General features: G+C 42.6%; 1 long non-coding RNA gene across 1 annotated transcript in view; it reads left to right on the top strand.

The window, feature by feature from the left end:
* The first annotated feature begins 3,193 nt into the window (after window positions 1–3,193).
* Window positions 3,194–22,362, top strand: part of LOC122703652 — a 71,055-nt gene continuing 51,886 nt past the window's right edge. The window contains exon 1 of the long non-coding RNA XR_006343552.1: window positions 3,194–3,531. This is a non-coding gene — a long non-coding RNA (uncharacterized LOC122703652). The remainder of the gene's footprint in view (window positions 3,532–22,362) is intronic.

Below are 22,362 nucleotides of genomic sequence, written 5' to 3' on the forward strand. Positions count from 1 at the left end.
GAGAGAGAGTTTACAACATTAAAATTATATCCCCTCATCTGCAAAATAAAAAGAAAGAAACTTTTAAAATCTCTTTTTAAAGATTTTTTATATGGACCATTTTTTTAAAGTCTTTATTGAATTTGTTACATTATTGCTTCTGTTTTTATGTTGCTTTTTTTGACCTTGAGGTCTCTGGGGTCCTAGTTCCCCAACCAGGAATCAAAGGCACACCCCCCGCATCGTAAGGTAAAGTCTTAACCCTCCCGAGAGTTGACAGACTTAGCATCAATCGCAGCTACCAGTTTGGTTTGTCCTGCACCAGGTTAAAACCAGAGCTGATGTCAGGAGACCTCCCTGCATTCTCTGTTTGCTGCAGGCCCCACCGTTCCCTGTCGCCTGACAGCTTCTCGGGCTGCTTCTCAGCTGCTCCTCCTGAAGACAGTGCATTTTAACCCACCTACCTGGCCCTTCAGTCAGCTGAACACCAGCACCCTCCCCTCATCCCGCCTCCCTATCAGCCGTGCTACACTTGCTTGATTCCTTTCCACTGATCTCCAAGGCTGCTATTTCCTTTTCACAACCTCTGACACAAAAGCATGTTTCCAGGCTTCTGCTTGCAAGGGAGGCTTTTATTCCTGCCTCCATCCATCTAGACATGATCACTTTGCCATCCCAATCAAGTCTCTGTCCCTCTCTCGAACCCCTCTCTGTCATCTGGTCCATACCAGTTTGCCCAAATCAGCTCCCCGTAGCCTGGGACAGGCTTAGTTGATCTAATGCAAGAGGAAACTTCTGGCTGCCTCTGATCTCTTGGTGTATGTTGCTGCTCTTCACTCGCCCAGTCGTGCCCGACTTCTTTGCAACCCCATGGACTGCAGCACGCCAGGCCTCCCTGTCCCTTGTCACCTCCTGGAGTTTGCCTATGTCCAAGTTCAGTGCACTGATAATGCTGTCCAGCCATCTCATCCTCTGTCACCCTCTTCTCCATCTATCCTCCATCTTCCCCTGCATCAGGGACTTTTCCAATGAGTCAGCTGTTCACACCAGATGACCAAAACACTGGTGCTTCAATATGTTAAATAGCACTAAGTAGGAAGTCATTAAGTGCTCAGTAAATGCTTTAAAATAATTCATCTGCATGATGAAGACTATAGATGGGACATAATCTGCTCTATAAAGCACCTCCCACCACGAAATGCAGCTGTCCCTCTCCTTGGCAACCTGGAACTCAGGGCTCTGTCGTGCACAAAGTCCAAGGATGCTTGTGGAGTCTTCCCTGAGTCCCTTTCTGAGCAAGTGTTGGGAACCGGGTAACTGACTCTCCAGGCCCTCCCAGCCAGCGGCATCTGTTGCATCACATCAGAGTGAAGTTACAGGAGGACCCAGGACACTTCTGAGCGCAGTTCACACCCCAGCCCCAGCTCTCACCCCAGCAGGCTTCATCCTGCAGCCCAGACACGCCGTGTCCTGGCCCTGCCTTCACCTGACCTTGACGCCCCCTTTCTCGTCTCTGGACAACCCTGCCTAACTCCTGTCACAGGACTCTCCCCGGTTGCCACATCTCTGAGATGCTTTCCCTCAAGCTCCCTCACCCCAGCTGACCATTGCCACCTCTGTGTGCCCCTCTCCCCTAGCCCCTTGGACTTGTTTCTGGTGGGCACCCTCTCTTTACAGTCAGGATAAGATTCATCACTTTGCCCTCCTCCTAAGAATTCCTCACACGTCACACCCGCTTATTCTTTTTCCTTGAATTCTGAATCACAAACACCCAACTGAGTCTTCAGTGGGAACCTGGGGATGGGTATGAGAACACTGGGGTTCCAGAAAACCCCCTGAATCCCCCTGACATAAGCAGTCACCTATTTAAAGTTGCTGAGCCCAAGATCTAAAAAATAGGAGATGTCCACAAAATACTGATTGTAGGGGATATGAACGCTAACCCGATGACTTCCTAAGGATTCTAAATAATCATGAAATATTCCTTCCCAGTGAAGTCACACAGTCGTGTCTGACTCTTTGCCACCCCATGGACTGTAGCCCACCAGGCTCCTCCATTCATGGGATTTTCCAGGCAAGAGTACTAGAGTGGGTTGCCATTTCCTTCTCCAGGGGATCTTCCTGACCCAGGGATTGAACCCAGGTCTCCTGCACATAGGCAGATGCTTTACCATCTGAATCACCAGGGAAGTCCATTCTTTCCTAGGTAGACATTTAATGAATTTCCCTTTTACTCAAAGTTAAAATTTAAAGCAATGTTCAGTTTGCAGTGAAGACTATAAATCACAATTTGTAATGCATTCTACAATGAATTATTCTTTAATAAGCTATTTCTTTGCTCACATTTGCACTCTGGGAAAGGAAATGAGGCTTGATGGATGGGGACGGAGGGCCGGCTTGGGGGCCAGACCCTGGCAAGGCGCGTCCCTACCCTTTCCACCTTGACCTTGCCATCATTCTGCAGGGCTGCGTGTCACTAGGAAGTCGCTCGGGACCTTGCAGTCTGGAGGCTGGGCTCACTCCTGAACCTTTTTGCAGACATTTCTGGGGCTCTGTGTTTGTCATGTGCTCGGCGAGCGGCCTGGGAGCAGCAAACATGCTGAGAAAACTTGAGCGGCTGGTCTTTTCTATTTAAGGGAATCTCAAAGCACACGCCATAAATTATCCTCTCCTCGGTTTCTTACTCACACAAGGAGTCCTGAGCCAACCCTGGCCGTGGCCAGTGGCAGCGCTGATACACAGACGGGGGTGGGACGGCCACTCGCCCAGCCTGGGGCTTGCCAGCGCTCTGCAACCTCCTCCACTAGTGAGGTGAATGGCACGTGGATCCCAAACGCTTTTTAAAAAAGAAAAGCATATTTAGTTTCCAGGATATCACATTTTGCATTTCCCTCCAATCTCCCTGGGTCCAGTTCTCTACAAAGAGCTATTTACCTTTATATCTCTGCCTCTGGACAAGTGCCCACAAACAGTCCTTTAGAGGATTTTATTATTTTTTGAAAGAAAAGAATGCAAACAATTTTTAAGCAAACAGAGAATTCGTCTAACTCCGACATCTCTCATCTGCACCCTGGAGTGCTGGGGGTTAATATCTCATGAAGCCACAAAACAGCCAGCCCCCTGGGGTGTGCTGACCCTTCCAGATCTCCCCCCTTCCCAGGAAAGACCCTTCCAGAACCCCACAGGGTGCGGGATCCCACAGAGTTCTTTTCCTGACCTTCGGCTTTCTTTCCCATTGGCCAAAGCTCCCCCCACACAAATAGCTGCATCTCAAGAATAGAACAAAATTCTCGTCCTCAGCTCGACACACTAAACTACTGGCAGGGATGTATTCTCGGGGCAGCTTTTTAAAGTCTGTCTGCAAACAGCACCAAGATTAAAGGCGGCTCCGGAGTGGGGATGGAGCGGTTCTGCAGCCTGTGAGGACCACAGCCCGGGCCGCTCACACGTCAGGAGGTCTAGACAGCGGCCCTTCTAATTCTGGAAGTGCAGGCGATCGGCTAAGCCAGCGAATGGGAAGATGGCAGACCCATCTATTGTGGACACAACTGAGTAAGTGAGATATATTTATGAATTCAAGACTGCTTAGTCATTCAGTAAAATCAGAATTAAAAAATCCCAGCCAGAAATAGTCCTATAATTTCTCCTTTTAAGTTACGGGGTTTTATATAATGTATACGAATGAAATCTATCTTACAAAGCGAGAAGAGATTCTATGCGTTTAATTAGCAAGTGACAACATTTTGTCATGGAACAGACATGGAGAGAAAGGGGTCTACTTTTGGAGGTCGGTGTCCCGAGGTGCCCCACGCGTGATCCTGTTGCTGATTTCATTAGAACTTAGGAATACTTCTGTCTTGGCCTGACATCATTTCCAGATGCATCCTGGGTGTGATTTAAAAATGGTTAAGGAGAACGGCTTTCCTGCCCACACTTGTGCTTGACAGCACATATGTTAACTCTTTCCAGTTTTAGATGAGAGTAGGTGAACTTGTACTTACTGCTGGCCAGAGTCTGTGGATTCTTTTTAGCAGTTGATCTAAGAATTATCTTCTTAGAGTTGCACGATACTTCTGCAGGTAGGAAGAGTACCAATCTATGATTTTACACCCAAGGGGAATTTTTACCTTAAAAAAAAAAAAATCACCATTGTGAATATACAACGGAATATTATGCAGCCAATAAAATGAGGTTTATAAAAAGAGGTATGTCAATTTATATTTTAAATGCTAAGAAAAAATTGTATATATAAAGCAGTAGGAAAATGCAAAATATTCTATAAATATACACACTTGAGATTATTTTATATATAAAGAACTGTATAATTTTTAAGTGAAATTATATGTGTGTATTTCTAACTGTCTAACTATACATATAAACAATGACTATGTCTATGAGGAAAATCAGGGTTACTTTTACTTTTAAATATGTTTAAAAGTAAAGTTATATGTATAAAAATATGTTCTTATAGTTTCTGAATTTTTATAAGGATATCTTAGTTTTTAAACAAAAATAATCACAGTTCAAATAAAATATATTTACCTCTGCTATCTCATTATCAGTAAAGAAACAAAGCAAAATTGCCCAGTCCTCTAATTCTGAGGATTTTTTTTTTTTCCAAATAACAATCCACAGGGAACAGAAGAGAGAGCTATTTCCCAAGAGGCTTGTGAAATGCTTTCTTCCCCATGACTTATGATTTTTAAAATTACAGTACAAGATATAGTGCCTGGAGGCAGGGGCAATGGAAGCTTCCATGGCTGTTAAAATTTTCCTTCTCCACATTCTACTCTATTTTAGCATATTAAAAGCACCTACTATAAATTAATTGATGTTGAAAAGTGAAGGCTCAGCGAATTCAACATAAAACCAATACTGATAGGTGTCTCTCAGGAGCTCTCACCTGGGAGAGTGAAGGTGTAAGTGTGCAGAAGTGGGCACCCACTTCTAAGGGCCTGTTTGCTACAATACATCATTTTTGCTCTTGATTTTTTTAAAATCATATTGAAGCTGGAGAAGACTCTTGAGAGTCCCTTGGACAGTAAGGAGATCAAACCAGTCAACCCTAAAGGAAATCAACCCTGACTATTGGGACTGATGCTGAAGCTGAAGCTCCAATACTTTGGCCACCTGACGCAAAGAGCCAACTCATTGGAAAAGATCCTGATGCTGACAAAGTGAAGGCAAAAGGAGAAGGGAACGACAGAGGATGAGATGGTTAGATAGCATCACTGACTGAATAGACATGAGTTTGCGCAAACTCTGGGAGATTGTGGACAGAGGAGCCTGGCATGCTGTAATCCATGCAGTCGTAGAGAGTTGGACATGACAACGACTGAACAGCAATGACATTACTTTACTTTAGAAGGTAGATGTTCCCTAAGGATCTGAACAAATTAACTAGTTGCATCAAATGTGCATATCTTGGCTTAACAACCCCAGCTCCTCTTGCTTGTTTTCCCTGGTTTCTGGATAACAGCCTCAAATCTTTGACCTGCGTGCTTTCTTTCATTTTGCTTTTCATTCTTAGGGAAGTGTCCCAGATACAAAGTGCAGCATAGCGGCACCTGTAGAATCTGACCCACTGTCCACTTGGTCCCCAGCTGTGATGACTTAGGTTGCCACTCTGGCCTCTTCTCTCTGCATCTGTTGTAATTCACCATCAACTGGAAGGAAAGAAATTGGGACAGGGAGAAGGAACAATGAGTACACACTGCAATTTTCACAATACACCAGCAGTAATATTGTAACATACAGCTCAACAGTGGAATTCAGTGGTTCTGAACGCTCAAGTACAGTGAAGAACAAGACCTGTACTTAGTGAAAAGTGAAGTGAAAGTGAAAGTCACTCAGTCGTGTCCATCTCTGTGTGATCCCATGGACTATACAATCCATAGAATTCTCTAGGCCAGAATACTGGAGTGGGTAGTCTTTCCCTTCTCCAGGGGATCTTAGCAATCCAGGGATCGAACCCAGGTCTCCTGCATTACAGGTGGATTCTTTACCAGCTGAGCCACAAGGGAAGCCCAAGAATACTGGAGTGGATAGCCTATCCTTTCTCCAGGAGATCTTCCCAACCCAGGAATCGAACCGGGGTCTCCTGCATTACAGGCTGAGTCTCTACCAACTGAGCTATCAGGAAAGCCCCTGACCTGTACTTAAAGAGCTGGCAAATAGTCAACTTAGTGCACCCATGACCTTGAGCAACCTGGGTTCTCAATACTGATGTGTTGAATGGACAAGCAAATAGAAGAAAAATGTGTGAATGAATGAGAGCAGATAGTATTTGAGAAAAATCCAGGGGATTTTTTTTCTCATACATTTTTTGACAAAGTTCTTTATATATCTGTTGGGAAGCTTTTTATTTTTTTTTTTAATCAAATGTCTTTTATTTCAAACCATGGGCCATAAAGTAACCTCAAATGGACCACTGAAAACAAGACAGCTATAGAGTATTGAAATCATTATATATAAAGTTTTCCCTCTTTTTAAAAGTATGTTACTTTCATTATAAAAAGTACATGTAAAAAGTTACTGGAAATGTAAAAAGAGAAAGAAAGAAGAAGAATCATCTTTGGGTACTCTGGTCCTTTTTTCTTCTTTTTTTTTTAATTGGTGTATAATGTTTGTTGGGCTTCCCAAGTGGCACTAGTGGTAAGGAATCTGCCTGCCAATTCAGGAGACACAAGAGATGCCAATTTTGATCCCTGGGTTGGGAAGACCCCCTGGAGAAGGAAAATGGCAATCTATTCCAGTATTCTTGCCTGGAAAATTCCATGAACAGAGGAGCCTAGCAGGCTACAATCCTTGGGGTTGTGAAGAGACAGACATGACCCAGTGACTGAGCACACACACATGATGTTGTGTTAGTTTGTACAGTGCTATAATGTGTCCATATATCCCCTTCCTCTTGAGCCTCCCTACCATGGTCCTTTCCTTTCAAAACCACACTGGGCGACACTGTCTATAATGTTGTAATTACTCCATCTTTTAATTTAACATTATATCTTTAACAAACCCAGTGACATTCAATGTTCTTCAAGGACACAAGTTGCAATATATTTAACTATTCTCCTGCTGGGCTTCCCTGGTGGCTCAGATGGCAAAACATCTGCCTGCAAAGAAAGAGACTCATGTTCCATCACTTGGTTGGGAAGATTCCCTGGAGAAGGAAATGGCAACTCACTCCAGTATTCTTATCCGGAGAATTCTATGGACAAAGGAGCCTGGCAAGATTTTCCTAGTCTTGGATAGCTCTCCTAGTCTTGGACAGGTGTTTACCAACCTTTTGAGAAAATAAATAACATTGCATTAAGTGATCATAGAAATTTTATATTATGCTATTAAATTAATATAACATATAACTGAACATAATTTAATTTGAATTTAATCTAGTTTATTTTGGATGTTTAGCAAGAATATAATAAATCCTGGTTCCAACCATTCCTTCTTTTATGGAGGGTACAGAGCAAAGAATGAAGGACTTCCCCAGTGGTTCAGTTGGTAAAGAACTTGCCTGCCAACCTAGGAGACATAAGAGATGCAGGTTCAATCCCTGGGTGGGAAAGATCCCTTGAAGAAGGAAATGGAAACCTGCTCCAGTATTCTTGCCTGGAAAATGCCATGGACAGAGGAGCCTGGTGGGCTACAGCCCATGGGGTCCTGAAGAGTTGTACACTACTAACTGACTGAATGCATACCCATAGTTCAAAGAATGAACCAACCCCATGATAGTTCACCAGAGGGTTTGCTCAGATTCATTTTAATACATTAATTAATGTGTTAAAATTCAATCTGACTCTTATAGCACTGAGCTCATACTTTTTCTTCTTGCTCAAGAGACTTTAATAAATATTTTTTCAAAAAGTGTAATGGAAACTAAGTAATGAAATGAGCATTATTGCCCCAGTTTGCTAGTCTAACAGCATAATAAAAACAAACAAACTACAATATATTCATCACATGATGGAATTGTGTATAGTTCCTCTTGTCTCTTTAGTTAGACCTATTCCTTTACAAACCATATAATATCAATCAAGGTAGACTATGCTTCCATATATTAGTAAAAAAGAAAGACAGATGATTATGCTTCAATTTAAAAAAGAAACAAATACAAAAAAAAAAAAAAAAGACCAAAATAACAGTGGATGACAAAGACAAGTTTAGTTCCTCTCCAAGATAGCTGTCCTCCTGGAGTTAGCTGAGAATACCAGAGTACTTTGCCCTCTAGGTAGTCTCATGCCAACATGTACTTCTGCCATGGGGAGCAGAGAGGAGCAGGCTCAGAGCCATGCCCCAGTAATAAGAACTGATCTGTATCACCTCTTTCTGCACACCCACCCTCAACTTCTGGGAAGCAGAGTTCAATCCTCTGACCAGCTGTTGGGAGAACCAGACATCACTGAAAGCTTCTCATGCCGAACTTGGGGACATTCTAGAACCTTGCAGGAATCAACATCACCTCTCAATGTCTATAGGGGATTTCCTTTTTCCTCTTGATACACAGGTCCTCTGCCTTGGCGTGTTCTCAGCTCTGTGTGTGTGTGTGTGTGTGTGTGTGCTTAGTCACTCAGAGAGTCTTGTCTGACTCTTTGTGACTCAATGTATGTAGCTCACCAGGCTCCCCTGTCCATGAGATTCTCCAGGCAAGAATACTGGACTGAACCCAAGCCTCCTGTGTCTCCTGCATTGCAGGAGGATTCTATACCCACTGAGCCATCAGGGAAACCAAGCTCTCAGCTACGCAGCTGCCCAAATACTCCCAAATGTGGCCCAAATCAGACTTTACAGTATTATAGTGTGAACCTCAATTAATAAGTTAATAAATGAAGTCCTAGAAACAGGGAGCTTGTTAATCAGTTCAGTTCTGTGATATCTTGGTTGTGTGGCAATGGGGGTCTAGGAGGAGGTACCATAGTATGATAGGATCCAAATCCTAGTCCTGCATCACAATCAGGTCATAGGCTTGGAAAGTGTGTTCCTCTACCAAGTAGACATGGAACCAAGGTCATCTTACACCTCAAAGTGGAGACAACTATTGACTCCCTGAATATTCATTGGAAGGACTGATGCTGAAGCTGAAGCTCCAATACTTTGGCCACCTGATGCCAAGAGCCCACTCACTGGAAAGACTCTGATGCTGGGAAAGATTGAAGGCAGGTGGAGAAGAGGGTGACAGACGGTGAGATGGTTGGATGGCATCACCGACTCAGTTGGCATGAATTTGAGCAGACTCCTGGAGATGGTAATGGACAGGGAAGCCTGGCGTGCTGCAGTCCATGTGGTGGTAAAGAGTTGGACATGACTGAGGGATTAAACAACAATGACTGGTTCACTCTCAAGAATTCCTTTTTGGCTATGATTCCCAATATTCTCTGTGGACCACAGAGTTCCTCAAGGTGTGATAATAATATATAATATGCTTAATAACAATAATAATACTTACATGTAACATTCTTAAAGTCCAGGTGCTGTTTCACGTATATTACATGCATTATTCATTTACTCTTCACATCAACACTTGAGGTAAGTAATGCTGTTTGCCCCATTCTTTGGGTCATGCCAATGTCTTCCTGCCTTTGACCTCTCTTTGAAGATTTCTCAGTCTCCAGTGAAGTTTTAGCACTGCTCAGGAGGACTAGTTAATTCAGATCCTATCCACTAAAGAAACTTGAACCCCTGAAAGCTGACTCTCAGGTCTCCTGTCACTAACTGGAGTTCATGTTCTAGAAGGGCTAACTTGAACTTGAGGTTTCCTGGCAGACTTATGCGCTGGAGTCTTCCTTTTCCAGGTGGGATCCGCCTTTGGTTTCACCTGAAAATTGAGGAGAACCACATTTTCCCCTCTCTTGGGACTGCTGGACAGTAGGCTTGAATAGAAGGAGCAGCACAAAAGACTACCTCCCTAGCACAGGGTCTCAGGGCATCCCCATGTCAGTGGAGGGTGACCACAAAAGTTCCCAGCTGATGGAGGACTCCAATAAGCCTCTCATTCGCTGGTTGACTTTCAACCCAAATTTTGCCAAATGCATTCTTTTCCTCATAGAAATGTGGAGCTATTGCCATCAGTGGCAAATCAACTTTTGATGAAATATGCAGGATAGCTAGAAGCCAAGCAGTGTAATTGAATTCACAACTACTTGCCACAGGACTATAATTTAATGGAAGCATTATAATTTACTAAATACCATTACTGTGGCATCGGAGCCTATTCATCAAAAACGGAAAAGCTGTGTATAGCAATTTTTCTTCACTATTCATAGGGGCTTATTATTGGGTGCTTACCTCTAGAGTAGAATGCATGCTACCTTTTTAGTTTCCACATTAAAGTATACTAAAAATAAGTCAAATCTGAGTCCCTCCAGATTTAGGACTTCCACATCCAGTTGGTTCCTCCACTTTAAAGTCCAGTTTCTAAATGTCTCCTTTAGCGCGTCACCGTCACCATATAGATGGCAGCTCTAAAAGAGCTTCTATTTGTATAAACCAGTAGACAATAAGAATTGGGCTTCCCTTGTGGCTCCATAGTAAAGAATCTTCCTGGAGACCCTGGGTGGATCCCTGGGTGGGGAAGATGCCCTGGAGGAGGGCGTGGCAACCCATTCCAGTATTCTTGCCTGGAGCATCCCATGGACAGAGGAGCCAGGTGGGCTACAGTCCTTGGGGTCTCAAAGAGTCAGACATAACTGAAGCAACTTAACATGCATGCACGCAGACAATAAGAATAATATATTGAGGTGCAACCATGTACCAAGTGTATAGGGCCGGATGCATTATAGACACATAGAGGGGGAAGCAGGAGTCAAGGGTTGGGTGTGTGTGTTCTAGATGGAACAGTAGTCCTAAAAGGAAGACATTATCTCTGTTTTAGAAGTACTGAGTTCATTTTTTTTTTCCTTTATTTATTTATTTTTTTTTCAGTGGGTTTTGTCATACATTGATATGAATCAGCCATAGATTTACACGTATTCCCCATCCCGATCCCCCCTCCCACCTCCCTCTCCACCCGATTCCTCTGGGTCTTCCCAGTGCACCAGGCCCGAGCACCTGTCTCATGCATCCCACCTGGGCTGGTGATCTGTTTCACTATAGAAAATATACATGCTGTTCTCTTGAAACATCCCACCCTCGCCTTCTCCCACAGAGTTCAAAAGTCTGTTCTGTACTTCTGTGTCTCTTTTTCTGTTTTGCATATAGGGTTGTCGTTACCATCTTTCTAAATTCCATATATATGTGTTAGTATGCTGTAATGTTCTTTATCTTTCTGGCTTACTTCACTCTGTATAAGGGGCTCCAGTTTCATCCATCTCATTAGAACTGGTTCAAATGAATTCTTTTTAATGGCTGAGTAATATTCCATGGTGTATATGTACCACAGCTTCCTTATCCATTCATCTGCTGATGGGCATCTAGGTTGCTTCCATGTCCTGGCTATTATAAACAGTGCTGCGATGAACACTGGGGTGCACTTGTCTCTTTCAGATCTGGTTTCCTCAGTGTGTATGCCCAGAAGTGGGATTGTTGGGTCACTGAGTTCAGAGCCGTGCAAGGTCATTCAGTTACAGGGACGGTGGAGGTGAGTCTGGGGCCCGGCCATCTCTGACATGGAACTGCCTATTTCGCCTTAGTCTACTCGGGCTGGCAGAGTGAAATGCCCCGACCTGGGGGACTTACAGCTGAGGTCTTCCTAGAAATTCTGCAGATGGAGGAGCCCAGGACCAGGTGCTGGCAGATCCAGGGTCTGCCGAGGGCCTTCTTCTTGGCACCAGATAGTGGCCTTCTTGCTGCTTCCTCGCCTGAGTGGAGAAGTTTTGGTGCTTTCCCTGTCCTCCTACAGGTACTGATCCCAACACAGTGCTCTACCTCATGGCCTCATTTAAACATACGCATCTCCTAATACCCTCACATTGCTCTTCCCAGGTGACCCAGTGGTAAAGAACCTGCCTGCCAATGCAGGAAACACAAGAGGCCTGGGTTCAATCCCTGGCTCAGGAAGATGCCCTGGAGAAGGGCCTGGCAACCCCCTCCAGTATTCTTGCCTGGAGAATCCCATGCACAGAGGAGTCTGGTGGGCTACAGTCCATAGGGTCACAAAGAGTCGGACACGACTGAGCAACTACACAACAATGACAACACAATACCCTCACATTAGGTGTCAGGGCTTCAACACACGAATTTTGGGGGAAACAGCCATTCAGCCCACAACAACCTGTTCCTGTGGGGCCTCCCCAACCCCAGGGTAGACAAACATCTAGTGCTTCCCCCAAAACACTGCATGAGAACCTACCCTAACGGGTGACTTCCTGCCTGCCTCCCTGATTGATGGTGCACATGGTGGAAATCCACGAAGAAAACTGGCAACTAGTGACAGCAGCCGAGCATCTCATCCCTCTAACCGCCTGGGGAGGCACAAGCTTCTGCTTCCTCCGTCCCCAGGGAAGATGCTAAGGTTCCTCCAGGGGAGCCACTTACTATGAGGAGTAACTATTCTGAGTCAGTATCCCCATCTGTTAATATTTACATAGTGATGTACTCTTAAAACAGAACTGCAGAGATTTTGTATTTTAGAATTCGTTTTAGAATTATGAGCATTCTAAGTACCTGCTCCTTGTTTTTGTTACCAGCTGAGCCTGACTTCCCCAGGAATCTTGCTTCCGAGGCCTGTTGAGAAGAATACTCTCCTCTTGCCCACGTTATTATCAAGCTTTCCCACAACTCGCTTCTGCTTCCTCTTCTGACAGGTCTCAGCCTTGAAAAACTGCAGGCCTCATGCTTGGGGGCAAAGGTAGCATATTTTGAATAGTGCTAATCTCGGAACAGTCAGAGCTCCACCAACATACTGGGTGTCCAAGGCAACGTGGGAAAACACACGTAACCCCAGGGTTCCTGGGCCACCTCGACTCGGTATGAAAAAATGAGGTCAAAAAGAAGAAAAATGGGGGGACTTTTGGGCTGCAAAATTTGTGTTGCTCCTCCTCCGTGAAGCAGAAATTATACCCCTTGGAAAAATGTTCTCTGTTATTTCTGGAAGGCCTGAGAATGCCCTCTATGACATTTGAAATAAATCCCATGGGCCACGGCCATTAGTTATCCTCATCTTCCTCTCTGGCACTAAGCGGCCTTGATGATAAACCTGCTGAGGGCTGCCCAGGAAACTGCCCTGGGGTCACCAGGTCCCACAGTCCCTCCCAGCCAAGGCCCAGGTGTCGGGTACCACATGATAGCCTCAGAAGGGGGTGGGTTCAGAAACCCCTCAAGTGCTGTGTCTGGATCCAGCATTGACCCAGGAGAAGCAGGCATCACTCCCGCTACAGCCAGGAGAAGGTCCACATTTTCCATCCCATATTTTCCTCTTTAAACACCATCCTCCCAGCATTCACAGACACCCGCTTCTTGCCACCTGGTTCACATCGCTGATCTCAGTCACAGACCCCCAGAACACACACACTCTCCCAGCCTCACACTCGTGCCCTGGTTGTGTTCAACTCACAGAGAAGCCAGGTGCTTGTCTTTCAGAAACCTCCCTGCTGTGGGTCTGTTGGGCTTCTGCTGCATTTCCATCACACTCATCACTGGGCACCTGGCCTAGGGCTGCCCCCGCTGCCTCTAGGCTCTGGGCCAGCTGGCATCCCTGATGTCCCACACCAGGGGTGGTAGGACAGCCATGTCCACCTCAAGTCCCACGTGATCAGAGAGCTTCCAGAGTCAAGCAGCCCTGACTTCAGGGTCTTCTTACCTCACAGATAGCTCAGGACAAGCCCCACAGGGTATAACATGATAGCATTTTCCACACAGAGAACACACCAACCTCGCTTCTCTCCTTCTCAGCTTCTGCTTTTCCAAGATCACATTAGGAGGTCTGGGTAGCATGCACTGGGGTGGGGAGAAGGGGACCAGCACAGTGAGCAGAGGTAGATTACAAGGACGTGCGACGTGGTAGGAACAAAGGTGAAGGGTAGAAGCAAAGTGTGTAAACATGACTTAAATCCTGGGCCTGGTGATGACTCTCTATCCATCAACAGTCACATTGCTCTGTTTTTATGTCTTTGGTTTCCCCATCCATGCCTTGCTGGGGCTGGCCTCAGATGACTTTGATCCCACCCACATAACTCTGACAGTCTAGGACCTTGAACCCCAATATAATATCTTTAGAATCACTGAGATAAAGTCATGATTGGGAGTGGAGAGTAGAGATAATCTCATTTTTTAACAATGATGCTATGAAGGACACAACTAGCAACATATAAAACACCAAGGCCAGGGAAGAGTAGAGACCCAGATAAGAATTTAATCTTCTTTGTCTAGAAATTTTCTTTTATTTAAAAAAAAATTATTGAAGTATAGTTGTGCACAATATTGTGTCAGTTTCTTCTGCACTGCAAAGTGAACCAGTTATCCAAATACATATATCCACTCTTATTTAGATTCTTTTCAAATGTACGTCAGTACAGAGAACTGAGAAGAGTTCCCTGTGCTGTTCAGTAGGTCCTTCTTCACTATATTATATACAGTAGTGTGTATGCTTGAATCCAGAGAAAGACTCAAGCATAAATAGAGACTGAGTATGTGAAAGAAAGATGCCATCTCAATTCAGCAGAGAATAATTCTTTAACATGTAAATGATGTCAGACAAATTCTTTGGCAAGTGGGAGAAGAAGGCAGGGTCTTCAGCTCCTTTCTTTTTTTTTTTTTTCTTTTTTTTTTTTTTTATTTTATTTATTTATTTTTTTATTTTTTTTTTCCAGTGGGTTTTGTCATACATTGATATGAATCAGCCATGGATTTACATGTATTGTTTCCAATAGAATCAAATATTAAAAAAAAAAAACACACACACAGAAATAAGGCAATACAGTAAGTCCCTTACAGCCAAACCTTCAGGTTTCAGACTTTCAGAGATGGGGTCGTGAGTCCCCTCAGCGTCAGGCGTGAGTGAACCTGCAGCTCGTCCTCCGTCTCCTGTTGCTGACGGCCCTTCAGCTCTACCATCTCCCCCTCCTCTCCCTCCTCCAGTCTGTAACTCCTCCAGTCGAGAGGAGTCAGTAACCCTTCTTGCCTTTTCGCTTGATGCCAGCCTCTGTGTGCCAGCTGGTGCACTGTACTTACTACTGTACTTTTCAAGGAACTGGACCAAAGATTAAAAACTGTTTTCTTTATTTTTTGTGTTTGTTTTTATGTATTATTTGTGTGAAAAGTATTATAAACCTATTATTGTACAGTTCTATATACTGATTGTGTTAGTTGAACACCTGGGCTGACTTTGTGGGACTTAAGAACAAATTGGACTTATGAACATGCTCCTGGAATGGAACTCACTCAGATGTAAAGAAAATGAAAGGAATTTCTTACTGTGAAAGAAATGCACACACAACAAATGTGAATAATATTTTGTAACTTTTAGGCAGAGAAGGATTTTTTACATAAGCCTGAAAAGTAAATACACCTAAAGGGAAAGCTGTATATTCAACTTCAAATACAGGTTTTATGCAAATAAATATGTTTATACAGCAGGATAAAACAACAAACATTGTAAGACAAATGGGAGATGAGAAAGAGTGTGTTGAAGACATATGTTACCAGTCAAAGAGCTGAAGTCTGTACCACACCCAGGCCTAAGATCCAGGACTTGTTCACAGCATATTCTGTGTGAGACGTAGCCCCTGCAGTGTTTCAATGAATAACTCTGAAAACAAAACAAATAAAAGTTCAGAGAGAAAAATGAGACTGTTCTTTAGACAAGGTCTGAACAGGCTGTCATGAGGGGATGGAGCCAGTGTGCTGTGCATGAGAAGTGACTAGGAATTTCAGAGACAGGATTGAAGGAAGGAGGGATGATGAGGTTGAGGAGAGAGGGGTGAGTAACATGGGAGAATGGCTACATGACCATATAACAGCATTCAAAATTCATGGCATCATTAAAAAATTGACCAAAGACCTAACAGATACTTCACCAAAGAAGATGCACAGATGGTATATAAATCTATGAAAAGATGCTCCACATCATATGGCATGAAGAATATAAATCATACAACAATGAGCTATCCCCACCTACCTGTTAGCATGGCCAAAATCCAGAGCACTGACAACACAGAATGCTGGGAAGAATGCGAAGCAAACTGTCTTCCAAATGGGCTGCACAAAATTAGATGTCCTCTTACCATCTGATCCAGCCATTGTGCTCCTTAATGTTTACTCAAAGGAGCTAAAAACATATTCACCAAAAAAACCTGCACACAGATGTTTATAGAAGCTCTATTCATAATTGCCAAAACTTTCCAGTAGTCATGTATGGATGTGAGAGTTGGACTATAAAGAAAGCTGAGCACCAAAGAATTGATGCTTTAGAACCATGGTATTGGAAAAGACTCTTGAGAGTCCCTTGGACTGCAAGGAGATCCAACCAGTCCATCCTAAAGGAAATCAGCCTGAACATTCATTGGAATGACTGATGCTGAAGCTGAAACGCCAATACTTTGGCCACCTGATGCAAAGAATTTACTCATTTGAAAAGACCCTGATGCTAGAAAAGATTGAAGGCAGGAGGAGAAGGGGATGACAGAGGATGAGATGGTTGAATGACATCACTGACCCAATGGACATGAGTTTGAGTAAACTCCAGGAGTTAGTGATGGACAGGGAAGCCTGGCGTGCTGCAGTCCATGGGGTCACAAAGGGTTGGACAGGACTGAGTGACTGAATTGAACTGAACTGAAGCAACCAGAGACATTACTTTGCCAACAAAGGTCTATCTGGTCAAGACTATGGTTTTTCCAGTGGTCATGTATGGATGTGAAAGTTGGACTGTGAAGAAAGCTGAACCCTGAAAAATTGATGCTTTTGAACTATGGTGTTGGAGAAGACTCTTGAGAGTCCCTTGGACTGCAAGGAGATCCAACCTGTCCATCCTAAAGGAGATCAGTCCTGGGTGTTCATTGGAAGGACTGATGCTGCTGAAACTCCAATACTTTGGCCACCTCATGCAAAGAGTTGACTCATTGGAAAAGACCCTGACGCTGGGAGGGATTGGGGGCAGGAGGAGAAGGGGACGACAGAGGATGAGATGGCTGGATGGCATCACTGACTCGATGGACATGAGTTTGAGTAAACTGCGGGAGTTGGTGATGGACAGGGAGGCCTGGCATGCTGAGATTCATGGGGTCGCAAAGAGTCGGACATGACTGAACAACTGAACTGAACTGAACTGAACTGAACTGAAGCAACCAGAATGACTTGGTAAGAAGATACACCAACTCTGGCACGTGACAATGGAATGTCATTAATCACTAAAGTGAAACGAGCTATCAAGCCATGAAAACATAAAGAGGATACTTAATGCATATTACCAGTGGAAAAGGCCTATCTGACAAGGTATATACGATATGATTCCAACTATAATGCAATTGACCCTTGAACAATGTGGGTGGTAGGGATACTGATCCTGCTGGCAATCCATGGATAACCTTATAGTCATCCCTTTTTATCTGAGTCTCTGTATCTGCTGATTCAACCAACTTTGGAGTGTGTAGTACTGTCATGAAAGTGAGTGTTAGTCGCTCACTTGTGTCCAACTCTTTGCAATCCCGTGGACTATAGCCTGCCAGGATCCTTTGTCCCTGGGATTCTCCAGAATTCCGAAGTGAGTTGCCATTCCCTTCTCCAGGGGATCTTCCCAAACCAGAAATTGAGCTCTGTCTCCTGCATTGTAGGTGACAGAGGCCTTTTCCACTGGTAATATGCATTCTTTACCATCTGAGCCATGTATTGTTGTAGTATTTATTGAAAAAGCCAGCCTGTATGTGGATCTATACAGTTCAAATCCACGTTGTTCAAGGGTCAGCTGTATATGACATTCTGGAAAAGGCAAAACTGTGTAGACAAGAAGACTGGTAGCTGTTGGTAAGGGTATGGGAGAGGGCATAGGCACAGCTCAGGATATTTTTAGGGAAGTGAAAATACTCTGTATGATACCAAAATGATCTATTGATTTCATTGTGCATTTGTCTAACCATAGAACACACAACATCAAAAAGGAATGCTCAAGTAAACTAGGGACTTTGGGTAATCATGATGTATCAATGTAGGTTCATCCTTGGTAAAAAACGTACTAGTCTGGTGAGTGTTGTTGATAACAGGGGGGCTATACATGTGTGGGGAGAAGGCAATGGCAGCCCACTCCAGTATTCTTGCCTGGAAAATCCCATGGACGGAGGAGCCTGGTAGGCTGCAGTCCGTGGGGTCGAGAAGAGTTGGACTCGACTAAGTGACTTCACTTGCATGCATTGGAGAAGGAAATGGCAACCCACTCCAGTGTTCTTGCCTGGAGAATCTCAGGGGTGGTGGAGCCTGGTGGCTGCCGTCTATGGGGTCGCACAGAGTCGGACACACCTGAAAAAATGACTTAGCAGCAGCAGCAGCAGCATACATGTGTGGGGACAGTGACTATATGGGCAATTTCTGCACCTTCCTCTCAACTTTGTTATGAATCTAAAACTACTCCCAAAACAGTCTTTTAAGCAAATGAAATGAGAGGTGTCAGTCTACTTAACTTCAAGATTTTCTGTAGCTACAGTGATCAAGACTGTGTGGTATTTGTGGAGAGATAGAGACTCATAGGCAAAAGAAACATAATATAGACTCCAAAAACAACCACACAACTGGTTTTTGAGAAAGATGCAAAAGCAAGTCAATGAAGGAGGGATAGTATTTTCAGCAAATGGTACCAAAAAATTTAACAAACATATATCAAAAGAAAAAAGAACTGAGAACTTAACTTCACATCTTGGAGGCTGTGTTTGTGCTCAATCGTGTCTGACTCTTTGCAACCCCCATGGACGGTAGTGCACCAGGCTCCTCTGTCCATGGGATTTTCCAGGTGAGAATACTGAAGTGGTTGCCATTTCCTATTCTAGGAGATCTTTCCAACCCAGGGATTGAACCCGCATCTCCTGTGTCTCCTGCATTGGTAGGTAAATTCTTTACCACTAACACCACCTGGGAAACCTCAAAGATAACTCAAAGCAGATAATAGAATTAAATGTAAAACACTAAAATTTTAAGAAAAAATAGGGGAGATATTTAGACTCTCAAGATAGGTAAAGAGTTCTTAGACTTGTCTCCAAAAATAAAATCCATAAAAGAAGAAACTGATGATTTTGACTTGATCATAATTAAAAACTTTTGCCCTGCAAAAGACTCTGTTAAAAAATGAAAAGACAGGCTACAGATAGGGATAAAATATTTGAAAATCACATAGTCACCAAAGGACTGCTTTCTAGAATGTATAAACAACTCTCAAAATTCAACAGTAAAGAAATAAACAGTCTAATTAGAAGATGTATAAGAGACATAAAAAGACATCTCACTGTAGAAGATATACAGATGGCAAATAAAGACATGCAAAGCTATTCAATGTTATTATCTGCTCATGAAATGCAGGATAAAAGCATTCATCAGAATGACTAGATCTTTTTTAAAATGACAGCATCAATATTGGCACAGATGTGGACAAACTGGATTATTCATATGTCACTGGTGGCAATGGAAAATGGTATAGCCACTTTAGAAAAGTCTGGAAGTTTCTCAAAAAACTAAACATTCAACTACCATATAACCAGCAGTTGCATTCCCAGGCATTAATCCCAGAAAAATACGAAAATTTAAGTTCACTTGAAACCCGTACACAAATGTTCATAGCAGTTTTATTCATAGAGCCCAAATCTGGAAACAACCCAGATGCTCTTCAATGGGTTAAATAAACTGTGAAACATCCATACCAGGAAATACTACTCAACAGTAAAAAAGGACAAATTATTGATAGATGTCTCAACCTAGATACATCACTAGAAAATTATGTTGAGTGAAAGGAGAAAATTCCAAGAAGGTATTTACTGTATGATTCCATTTACATAACATTTTGAAATGCTGACATTATACAAATGAAGGGCAGATTCCTATTGTATGGGGTAAGAAAGGGGCATGGTTGGGAGCGAAATGGGTGTCCTGTGAAGGGTCACACAGCTTGGTGGTGCAACCATCTATATCCTGCTGTACCAGTATTAATATTATGATTGTGATACTGTCTTGTGGTTTTGCAAAGTGTTGTCTTTGGGAGAAACTGGGTAGAGACCACATGAAATCCCTTTGCGCTGTTTCTTGTTGCAAGTCAAGCTACAATTATTTCAAAATGAAACAGTTTAATTAGAAAACAAACTGGAAATACAATTTAAGGAACATTTGAGATAAATTTAAATGAAAGATTAAAGAAAATATAGAACTAGTTGCAGTATACATCCGAATACACAAAAAAATATACATGAACTTATAATAAGTCACAAAATAAAATATAGCAGGTTTTCAGGTGGCTTGGTGGTTAAGAATACACCTGCAGTGCAGGAGACACTGGAGACTTGGGTTCAATCCCTGGGTCAGGAAGATCCCTTGAAGGAGGAAATGGCAACCCACTACTGTATTCTTGCCTGAAAAAAAATCCCATGGACAGAGGAGCCTGGTGTGCTGCAGTTCATGGAATCTCAAGAGTCAGATATGTATGAGTGACTGAATATTCCAATATATATAATTGGGGTATATATAAAATATATAACCCCAAAAATATAATATATGATTCCAGTAGAAAAGAGAAACAGCAAGTCTCAAAATGATACCACCTGATACCAACTAACTTCTATGTGTGTTTAGTCACTCCGTCATGTCTGACTCTTCGTGACACCATGGACTGTTGGTAGCCTGCCAGACTCCTCTGTCCATGGGGATTCTCTAGGCAAGAATACTGGAGTGGGTTGCCATGCCCTCCTCTAGGGGATCTTCCTAACCCAGGGACTGAACCCAGGTCTCCCACATTGCAGGTGGATTCTTTACTGTCTGAGCTACCAGGGAAACCCAAAAATACTGGAGTGGAACCTATCCCTTCTCCAGGGAATCTTCCTGATGCAGGAATGGAAGCAGGGTCTCCTGCATTGCAGGCAGATTCTTTACCAGCTGAACTACTAAGGAAGTCCACCAACTAAATTAATGGCACACAAAAGCAAAAACAGATCACTATAAGCACACATTCAAACACCAAAATACAGCAAACAACAAGACATTCACAATATATGGTATCTATTAAAAATTTACCAGTCTTGTAAAAGAGTATAGTTTTTCTATAACCAGAAGAAAAAAATAGACAGATTCAGACATGACAGATATGAAGGAACTAACAGACTCACAAGTTAAAAAGCTAATATAATTTTATTCCAAGGGCTTACAAAGGTGGAGGAAAGCATGACCATGATGAGAAGGGAAATTATCTAAGATGCAAAAAAATGGACCTAAATAAGACTTTTAGAGATAAAAATTGTAAATTAAAAATAAAAGCACAATATTAAAAGCAGATCAGATGCTACATAAGAAAAGATAACTGAATTTTTAAAAATAGCAGTGGAAACTATCCACAATAAAGGACAATGTAAGTGAGCTATTGAAGGAGAGGAAAGAAAAAGAACAAAAAATATTTTTGTAGAAATATAAAGACTTCTTTTCATCAAATTGCATGGGAATTATAAATTTACAGATCCTAAAATCTTAACAAACTCAAGCAAAATAAATGAAAAGGGATAACATTCAAAGTCAAAAATTTCTGGAAATAAGCCATGAGAGATATCTTAAAAAAAAAAAAAAAAAAGGTAAAAAAGATACAGTAAATAAAAAGGTGCAAAGATACTAAATATAGCAGACTATGCAAGCCAGAAGGCTACAGAGAAACCCATTTAAAATATTGAAAAGTTGTCACCTTAAAATTCTTTATCCAGTATAAAGCCAGGTTTTTTCATTTCAAAAATGAAGACATTTTGAGACAGAATATGAGAAATTAACTACCATCATAACTACTCTATAGGATATTTTTAAAGTTTTTTTTCAAAAAAGGTGGTGTTTCTTTAAAAAGAAGGAGATAACAGCAGAGAATAACAAGGGGAGATAAGAAGTCTTTTTTAAGGGAACAATGCAAAAAAATAGAAGAAAACAATAGAATGGAAAAGACTAGAGATTTCTTCAAGAAAATTGGAGATAACATAGGAACATTTCATGCAAAGATGGGCACAAAAAAGGACAGAAACAGGAAAGACATAACAGAAGCAGAAGAAATTAAGAGGTAACAAGAACACATAGAAGAACTTTGTAAGAAAGGTCTTAATGACCTGGGTAACCACAATGGTGTGGTCACTTGTGGTCACTCACCTATCCTGAAGTGTGAAGTCAAGTAGGCCTCAGGAAGCATTACTACAAACAAAACTAGTGGAGGTGATGGAATTCCAGCTGAGCTACTCCAAATCTTAAAAGATGATGATGTTAGAGTTCTGCCCTCAATATGCCAGTAAATTTGGAAAT

This window comes from Cervus elaphus, chromosome 11 (assembly GCF_910594005.1).
Source record: "Cervus elaphus chromosome 11, mCerEla1.1, whole genome shotgun sequence".
NCBI classification, from domain to species: Eukaryota; Metazoa; Chordata; class Mammalia; order Artiodactyla; family Cervidae; genus Cervus; species Cervus elaphus.